General features: G+C 46.2%; 1 protein-coding gene and 1 long non-coding RNA gene across 2 annotated transcripts in view; one reads left to right on the forward strand and one right to left on the reverse strand.

Annotated features, from left to right (window-relative positions):
- Nucleotides 1–10,000, reverse strand: part of LOC127000476 (uncharacterized) — a 139,016-nt gene that overhangs the window by 57,842 nt on the left and 71,174 nt on the right. The window lies entirely within an intron of this gene.
- The window catches only part of LOC127000474 (hemicentin-1-like), a 59,123-nt gene continuing 49,958 nt past the window's right edge, over nt 836–10,000 (forward strand). Inside the window, exon 1 of the mRNA XM_050864190.1 lies at nt 836–1,366. The gene's annotated coding sequence lies outside the window, so the exon portion shown is untranslated. The remainder of the gene's footprint in view (nt 1,367–10,000) is intronic.

Raw genomic sequence — 10,000 nt, forward strand, 5'->3', positions numbered from 1 at the left:
CTGCCGCCGACCGTAAACATTATTATGCACAGGGGAGGCTTGCGTAATGTGGGAACTTTATGCTGGGGCGGGAGGGCGTGTGGGAGGGCGTGCGGGAGGGCGTGCGGTAGGGCGTGGTGGTCGGGGTCGGTGTAGAGGGATGGAAGACGTGCAAAAGAGCGTGCGAGAGGGCGTGGGAGCCGGGGTAGGGGTTGGAGGGGGTGCAGAAGGGCGTGCGAGAGGGCGTGGGAGCCGGGGTCAGTGTAGAGGGATGGAAGACGTGCAAAAGAGCGTGCGGGAAAAGCGTGCGAGAGGGCGTGGGAGCCGGGGTAGGGGTTGGAGGGGGTGCAGAAGGGCGTGGGAGTCGGGGTCGGTGTAGAGGGATGGAAGACGTGCAAAAGAGCGTGCGAGAGGGCGTGGGAGCCGGGGTAGGGGTTGGAGGGGGTGCAGAAGGGAGTGCGAGAGGGCGTGGGAGTGCGTGCGGAAGGGCGTGCGGTAAGGCGTGGGGGTTGGGGTAAGGAATGGAAGCCGTGCGGGAGGGCGTGTGGGCCGGGTAAGGGATGAAGGGCGTGTGGGGGATCGTGCGTGGGGGGGTCGTGGAGGTCGGGACAGGGTAAGAAGAGTTCCCGCGGATGAGTTACGGCTAAACACGACAACTGGAGGCGGGTGATCTATGGCAAACCCTTGAGTGGAGCAGACTTAACCCTTCTGTGACTACCCCGCGGCCCTAACGCAGATGTACGTGCCATAACTTAGTGTGCGTGAACCGTGACTGAGCGGCGACTAAAACCTGCCACAACGACGAGGAATTTAGTGTCATCGTAATGGAAACTTGCAACATTAATGCTACACAGGGATATACAAGGTTGAGTGGCCGGCCGGTGTGTTCAGTGAGGCCGGTGGGGGTGGTGGAGGGGCCTGAGAGGTGCCTAGGGTGCCGAGGGCCGTCCGCCATTGTCATGTTGGGGGGCTCAGTCGAGGCAGTCTGGATCAGGAGGAGCGAGGGGAGCGACGTGTGCCGCGCCCCAGCCTGAGCGAGGAGAGGGACAACTTCAGTCACTTCCCGTCGCGGAGTCACAGTGTTCCGTGCTCGTGAGGAATCAACGCAACACACAGAGCTACACAGAGCCACTGACAACACTAGGCATAAGCACAACTGTAAAAATAACAACACTTCGTACTTGAGTGTGGTTAACTAATGAGAAAATCCCCCATTGAAAAGACAACGGCGTGGACCCTAAAGAACGGACACTGCAGGCCACCGCTGGGGACATGACGGCCTCACGCGGGGACCTTAACGTGACTGTGGCCGCGAGTGGAGGGGCGCGAGGGGACACCTGAGGGGAAGCGCCCACACCTGGAACGGGAAAAGGCGCCGCCCGGACAGGTTAGTCGAGGGGAAGTGTTGAACTGATAGGCGGCAAGGCGTTGCTGTTTTCCTTCTTCCCACACTTTCGCATAAAAACTTCACACATTTTTTTTTCTTTGGACGCTTCTAAGAAAAACTCCTAACATACATCTGTTATTATTTTGGTCACGTCTGTTTTTGTCAGTCTGCCTCTATCTCTGCCTGTCCGTGTATCTAAATACTGTGTATGTGTCTGTCTGTTACTGTATTTTCGTCTACTTCCTTGTCTACTTTAGCTATCTGTTTGCCTGTCTGTTTGTCTGGCCCGACGTGTTTACAAGGGCTTTTCATACTCAAACACTCTCGTACGAGCCCAACGTGCCGTGTGAGAATTGATAACAGACGAACAAGTAAAGTAACAGAATGGCAACCCAACCATTGTAGAAGTCAGGGAGACAGAGAACCAGGTGGAGAGATGAAATTAGATCGTTTGTCAGAGCAGGATGTGGAGCACGGGCATTAGGAGAGACAGAGTGAGGTGGAATATGCTGAGATAGGTCTATTTTCTGCAATGAACAAATACAGAAGAAAGGTCAAACTACCACCAGGATCTTAAAACTGCCCCTGGATGTGCTCAGAATCCCTACGAAAGCCTTGTCAAATATGTGAGTTTGTGGGCCGAAATGTTAGACGCTGCCATCCCTTACATGGACTATCTCCAAAGGCCGAAAAGGAGATCAATCGGATTCTAATGAGTGTTTTCTTTAGGTTCATGGTACTGAGGAAGGGCCAGACTACTACTAGGGTCATAAAACTGCCCCTGGAAATGCTCAAAACCCCTACGAAAGCATTGTCAAATATGTGAGCCTGGGCGCCGAAATCTTCACACTCCAAGCTCAGTTACAACTCATCCTGAAGCCAACAGTAGCATATAAACAGCTTTCCACCCTCGTTTGACTCCATACCCTTCCCTTTCCATTACGATTTTCTTGGTAGACTCGTGCTAATGGGTAACAGTAAATTAATGTGATGGACGGGGCCATTAGCGCGTGAAACTGCTTCATGGAAAAGTCACACGGCACGAGGAATGGCAAATTGATATTCCTGGAACTCATGTCGAGGGAATGGGCCAGGAAGGGAGCGCTTGTAATATGGACGTAAGCTGCTTGGCATATATTTTCTTTTTTTATTGAAAGGGACAAATTTTTACTGGGTCAGGTTGCAACGTCGAATTGTAAAGGTTAAATACGTGTTTGCTACATGATAAAGGAGACCTACCCTCCGCCTCCTTCTCCTCCTCTTCCTTTTCTTCTTCTTCTTCTCCTTCTTCTCCCTTTTCCTACTCCTCTTCCTCTCTCCTAAATCTCTTGCTCCTCCTCTCCTGTTTTTCTCCTTCTCCTCCTCCTCTTCTTCTTCCTCTTCCTCTTCCTCCTCTTTCTTCATCTCTTTCCTCTCCTCCTTCTTTATCTTTTATTTCCTTTATTTTTATTTATCGTTCTCTTTCTCCTCCTCTTCCTCCTCCTCCTCCTCCTCCTCCTCCTCCTCCTCCTGCTGCTGCTGCTCCTCCTCCTCCCCCTCCATATCCTCCTCTTCCTCCTTCACTTTCTTCTCTTCTTTCTTATCATCCACTAACTCTTATTTGTTTTTGTCTTTTCCTCCGTTTTCTCCTCCTCCTCCTCCTCCTCCTCTTTTTCCTCCTCTTTCTCTTCCTCCTCCTCCTGCCTGTCTCGAGAGGGCTGGACATCTTTATTTCCAGGTATATCTAAGTTTCTCTCTCTCTCTCTCTCTCTCTCTCTCTCTCTCTCTCTCTCTCTGTGTGTGTGTGTGTGTGTGTGTGTGTGTGTGTGTGTGTGTGTGTGTGTGTGTGTGTGTGTGTGTGTGTGTGTTAATTTTATGGCCCTGGTGGTAGTCTGACCCTTCTTCTGTGCCGTCAACCTTAAAAACAACACTCATGAGAACCCGTTTAATCTCCCCTTTGTCCTTTATAAGTAGTTGATGTGAGAGAGGCGGAAACGTTTAAAGTCCATATTCTTAAACGTATCGGCCTTCCATTACGACCATTTCCCAAGGCCACGGAAAAGATTAACCCGTCCGCTGCGATTGGCACGGATTTGGCTTTCATTGGTAGCCTGGAAACATACACTCCCAGGTCTTTCTCTGCCTCTGTGGTGGATAGTGGAGTGTTTATCATGTGGTATTGGTGTGCTGGATATCCCCTCCCAAGACTTTACATTTTTCTTCATTGAATTGTAGCAGCCACATTTGATCCATTCCTGTAGCTTGGTGAGGTCTTCTGATAGGAAATCCACAGTCAAAGGGCTAACCAGGTTTTCTTTGGTGATTTTTCCGTTCACGTTGCAGAAGTCATGTAAAACTATCACTGGGATCACAAAACAGGCAATGAAAAGCCCAGCCACTTCGACGAGAGGATTTTCAAACAGGCGAACTGAGGTGCCGAGACGTTTAAATATATGAGCTTAAGAATACCGCCCATAATATCCAGGGCGTTTGGGCGCCTGGTGTCGGCCCTCAGCGTCGCCGCGCCGGAAAGGATCACATGAATGCAAATGTGTCGAAAAATTGTCCTTTATTGCCCAAAGTTTTCTCGCGCCGGCCGCTCCCTCCCTCCCTCCCTCCCTTCCGTCTGGTGCAGCGCGAAGCAAACTTTTCCACACTTAATGCTTCCGTCTGTCTGTCTGTCTGTCTGTATAAATGTGTCTGTCTGTCTGTCTGTCTGTATGTGTCTGTCTGTCTGTCTGTATGCATGTGTCTGTCTGTCTGTCTCATTTACTCATTCCTTTACTTTTTTTTTCTCTCGTTCTCTCACTTTTATTGTTTTTCTCTCATTTACTGTCTCTCTATATATAGTTACTCATTTACTCATTTTTTTCTCACATTCTCTCTCTCTCTCTCTCTCTCTCTCTCTCTCTCTCTCTCTCTCTCTCTCTCTCTCTCTCTCTCTCTCTCTCTCTCTCTCTCTCTCTCTCTCTCTCTCTCTCTCTCTCTCTCTCTCTCTCTCTCTCTCTCTCTCTCTCTCTCTCTCTCTCTCTCTCTCTCTCTCTCTCTCTCTCTCTCTGTGTGTGTGTGTGTGTGTGTGTGTGTGTGTGTGTGTGTGTGTGTGTGTGTGTGTGTTTGCCTTCAAGACGGACAAAGAACCTTCCATCAACTCTCTCGCTACAACGATGTTTGGGACTTTCTCATTTTCTGTCGCCAATGACAAAAGTTCCCCCAACAAACTTTGCCTTCTTTGTTCCTCACGAATTTCCGATATGCAGGAAGGAAGGATGGAAGGATGGAAGGAAGGAAGGAAGGAAGGAAGGAAGGAAAAAATTACTGATGAAAACTCTCTCTCTCTCTCTCTCTCTCGCTGGGTCATATTCTTATTAAACGTATCGGGCTCCCATTACGACAAGATGCAGAAGTCGGGTAAAACTATCAATGGGATCACAAACAGTCCATGAAAATCCCAGAAACTACCATGAGAGGCTTTTCAAACAGGCGAACTGAGACCCCGAGACGTTTAACAATAGGGGCCACTGACGAAGAAAAAAAAAATACAGGAAGATAAGAAGAATGAGGAGAAAAATAATGAGATGAATAACTGACTTCATTATCAGTAATAGTAGTAGTAGTGGTAGTAGTAGTAGAAGTAGTAGTAGTAGTAGTAGTAATAGGAGGAGGAGGAGGAGGAGGAGGAGGAGCAATAGTAACACCAAGAGAGATTAATACCCATACAAAACCCCACGTAACCTGGCCTACAGAAAATCGTTCCAAGTAATCTATTAGTAGCTCACACGTACAGACACAAACACCCCCGCGCGACGCCCCACAGCCCTGACACACTAACAGAGGAGCTCGCGGCCACTCCCTCCCCTTACGACCATCGCCAGAGTTCCATAGGTTCGTTACTCAATACTTCGAAGGACCGGCTTTTCGCAACCATCTATTTTAACACGAGTACAGACAAACAGCGACCAGCCAGCGACACCCCCTAGTCCTGACACACTATAAGAGGATAACCACGGCCACTCCTCCCCCTTACGACCAACGTCAAGGTTCCTCATGTTCGTTACTCAATACTTCGAAGGACCGACCGTTTGCAACTATCTATTTTAACACGAATACAGACAAACAGCGACCAGCCAGCGATGCCCCCTAGTCCTGACACACTATAAGAGGATAATCACGGCCACTCCTCCCCTTCACGACCAATGTCAAGGTTCCTCATGTTCGTTACTCAATACTTCGAAGGACCGACCGTTCACAACCATCTATTTTAACACGAATACAGACAAACAGTGACCAGCCAGAGACACGCCCCGTTGCCATGACACACTAAGAGAGGTGCTTGCCCCCACTCCCTCCCCTTACGACCATCGCCAGAGTCCCATAGGTTCGTTACTCAATACTTGGAAGGACCAGCCATTAGTCAACCTCTCCTGCTTTTTGTCCTTCCTTAGCCGCCAGCAGACAGTCACACTTAATTACTCTTCATCTTCTTCTGCTCTTGTTTCTCCTCCTTTTCCTTCCTTCTCTTTGTCCTGTTCATGCAACCAGCCACACTCACCTCACTCCTCCTCCCTTCCTTCTTTCTCCTCCTTTTCCTTCCTTCTCTTTGTCTTGCCCCCAAAACAACTTCCCTTGCCATTATCGTCTTATCTTTCTTCCTTTCTTTCCTCTTCTTTATCCTCCTCTTCTCCATCCTCCCTCTTGTTTCTTTTCCTTTTACTTTCTCTTGTTTCTCCTCCCTGTCCTCCTCTTTGTCCTGTCCTTCCATATTCTTTATTTTCTTCTTCCTTTCCTTACCTCTCTTTATCAGTCACATCTTCCTATTCTTTTTTTTCTCCCCCTGTTTTTCTTTTCCTTCCTCTTCTTAATCCTCCTTTATTTTCTTCCCTTGTTTCTCCTTCTTTTCCTTCCTCCCCTTTCTCTTGTCTTAGCCACCAGCAGACAGCCACACTTCCCTGCTCTTTATCTGCTTCTTCTTTTGTTTCTTCTCTTCCTTCCTCTTGTCCATCCTCCCTTTCGTTCCTCTTTCCTCTCCTTTCTCCTCTTTATCCTGTCCAAAAACAACTTCTCTATTCTTTATCTTCTTCTCTTGCTTCTTCTTTTCCTTTCCTTCCTCGTCTTTCTCCTGCCCAAACCACCACTTTCCTACTCTTTATCTTCTCTTGTTTTCCTCCTTTTCCTTCCTCCTCTTTATCCTCTTTAAGCGACCAGCCCCACACACCTCCCTACTCCTTCCTCTTCTTTGTCTACATCCGACTACTACTACAACTATTACGACTACCACCACTACCACTACTACTAGCACCACCACCACCACCACCACCTCCGCCTCGCTCGCTGGCTGCATATTCTCACACGGAAATGTCGTCATATTCAAACACATACACACATTCCCGCCGCCGCTGTCAGGAATCCCGCCGCCCGCCGCCGTGTTCCTGCCGCCACGCCAAGACACACGGGACACGGGACACATACGGGACACAGGAGGTACGTATACGAGTAACGGAGGTGAATTTCGGGACACATAGAGGACGCAGAAAATAATAGGAACGTAGGATAAATTCAGGTCACATGAAGGATATACGAATACTAGGGATGTTAGTGAAATTCGAGACTCATTTAGGAAACAAATGATATATAACAGGAACAGGAAACACACAAGAAACACGTATGGAACAGGAAACATTAAGCACACACACACACACACACACACACACACACACACACACACACACACACACACACACACAGAGGAATGACACGTGAAGCGAGATAAACGTGCCAGCATCTTCGGAACGCGGGATGTTGCTTCTTGCTCATCTGCACCTTGCTCTCATCTCCTTCGTCCCCCGGGATGCTGGCGTGATGCTGTGAGGTGTTAATTGGTGGTGGTGGCGGTGGTGTTGTTGTTGTTGGTGGTGGTGGTGATGATGATGATGATGATGATGATGATGATGATGATGGTGGTGGTGGTGGTGGCGGTGGTGGTGATGATGGTGGTGGAAGAGAGACAAAGAAGTGAATAGAAAGAATAGTTTTGTCTGTGTTTTCAGGTCTCTCTCTCTCTCTCTCTCTCTCTCTCTCTCTCTCTCTCTCTCTCTCTCTCTCTCTCTCTCTCTCTCTCTCTCTCTCTCTCTCTCTCTCTACCCCCCCCCCAACACCCCCATAAACACACACACAGACAGACAGAGCGGCAAACAATTCCTCGTGCAAAACTTAGCAAATCGTATTCTCATTAAGGCAGCCGTTGGGGGAGGACTCTCTCTTTGTCGGTTTACAAATGAGATTTACCTCGCCGTGTTCCTGCATCGGCTTCCCTGTCCTTCCTTCCCTCTCACTCGCATTACTCGTCACCTGGGTCGGTACACTTTCGCTTCTCACATCAGCTATTTCTAAAGGCCAAAGAGGGGGTCAGTCGGGGTCTAATGAGTGTTTCTTTAGGTTCACGGTACAGAAGAAGGGTCAAACTACCACCAGGGTCATAAAACTACTCCTGGAAATGCTCACAACTCCTACGAAAGCCTTGTCAAATATGTGTTCTTGGGCAGCGAAATGTCTTGTAATACGACACTCAGACGCTTCCGCCTATCACATTAACTAGTTCAAAAGGGCGAATTTGATCGGGTCCTCGTGAGAGTTGCTTTAGGTTCATCGTGCAGAAAAAGGGTCAGATTACCACCAGGCTCATGAAACTACTGGAAATGCCCTAATCTCTTATGTAAACCGTGTATAATGAGTGCTTGGCAGCCGGAATGTTCAAAAATATGATCCCTGTTCCCTCCCTCCCTCCCTTCCTTCCTCACTTACTCTCTCTCTCTCATGTCCTTTAGTAGTGGATCTCCCTCCCTCCCTTCCTTCCTCACTTACTCTCTCTTGTCCTTTAGTAGAGGATAGGATGGATTGGAATGGTCTGGGATTGAGTGAACAGGGAAAAGGTTGTGAAGGGCTTGGATGGGCTGGGGTGAGTTGGAGATTTCATGGGTGATTTCCCGTGTCAAACTATCACTAGCATCACAAAACAGTTTTCACTACCAGTTTAATAATGCAGGACACCAATCCATGTTTATCACTGCCACGGGGGAAAAAACTTAACTAAAAAACTGTGATATAAATTTGTCTGTTTGCATCGCCGCATAAGAGCGAGAAGGCGCAAATATTTGTCCTTGCCTTGGTGTTCGCAGGGGCGGTATTCTCAGACGCTGCCGCCACCTCTCACTCCAACTATTCCCAAAGGCCGAAAAGGAGGTTAATCAGGCCCAGTGAGTGTTTTCGTACTTTCACGGCACAACAGCGTGATCAAACTACCATCAGGGCCATAAAGCTACTCCTGAAAAAGCCTACAACTCCTACGAAAGCCTTGTCAACGGCGTGTGCTTGAGCGACGAAAGGTTTGACTTCATATGAAACAGACCGTTCTTGTGAAAAAAAAAAAGGCGCAGCACCACGTTTTTTCACCTTGACGCAGAAAAGTTACGGCACGAGAGTAAATAATGAGGCTCAGCTGCTAGTCCGCCCACCAATAAATAAATAAAATAATAACAAAATTATACAAATTGAATAAATAAATAAATAAAATAAAAGTAGATAAATTAATAAATAAAGAAAAAAAAAATTTATAAAAAGATATTTATGCAAAATTACCTGCAACGTCTTAGTAATATATGTTTAATATTATTGTAAATAGATATATAATAATAATTTAGATAATTCTAGATAGATATTTATAGATATATATATATATATATATATATATATATATATATATATATATATATATATATATATATATATATATATATATATATATATATATATATATATATATATATATATATATATATATATATATATATATATATATATCAATAATGTAGACAGATAGATTAGATGGCTGAATAGAAAAGCAGGTACATTAATAGATAGATAGACATGAAGAAAAAATGACCTGCAAAGTCTTGGTAATATATGCGAAAAATTATGGGCTGAAAAGCCTTTACTGCGCGTATACACTTAAATATTGTAGACAAATTAATGGATACATAGACAGATACGAAAAACACACCAGCAAAATTTTGGCAACACAAGCGTAAGGATTTTGTGTGAACAGCCTGCTGACGTCTGAATAACTTCCGCGTAGCTTATTTGAGGGTCCGGCCTGATGCACACATATAAAAGTCTATTACATGTGAAATATTGCCTTCAAGTATTATCAATTAGCGTGTAATATTAGGAGGGCACGGCCGCTGCCTATAAATGTAAAGTCTAATTATATCTACATGAAAAAATGATTATCCCTCAAAGCTTTAAACATATATATATATATATATATATATATATATATATATATATATATATATATATATATATATATATATATATATATATATATATATATATATATATATATATATATATATATATTAGAGGCAGTGGCTGAATCGACAGAGTAACACCACCGCGTTCAGGAGGACGAGTTCAATCCTGCCCGGTGCCACCAAGCTGGGATTTTCAGCCGCCGAGTGGCTTAAACCACCCACATGCTGTCCAGAAGACCACCTATCAACCTGGACTCTAGATTCTAGGATTAAAGATGAGCTCCGGGAGGGCAGCATGAGCCAGTGCAAGATGGCGCCACTATAAACAGCCTGCCAGAACAGGCTTGGG

Source organism: Eriocheir sinensis, chromosome 19, assembly GCF_024679095.1.
Source record: "Eriocheir sinensis breed Jianghai 21 chromosome 19, ASM2467909v1, whole genome shotgun sequence".
Lineage (NCBI taxonomy): Eukaryota > Metazoa > Arthropoda > Malacostraca > Decapoda > Varunidae > Eriocheir > Eriocheir sinensis.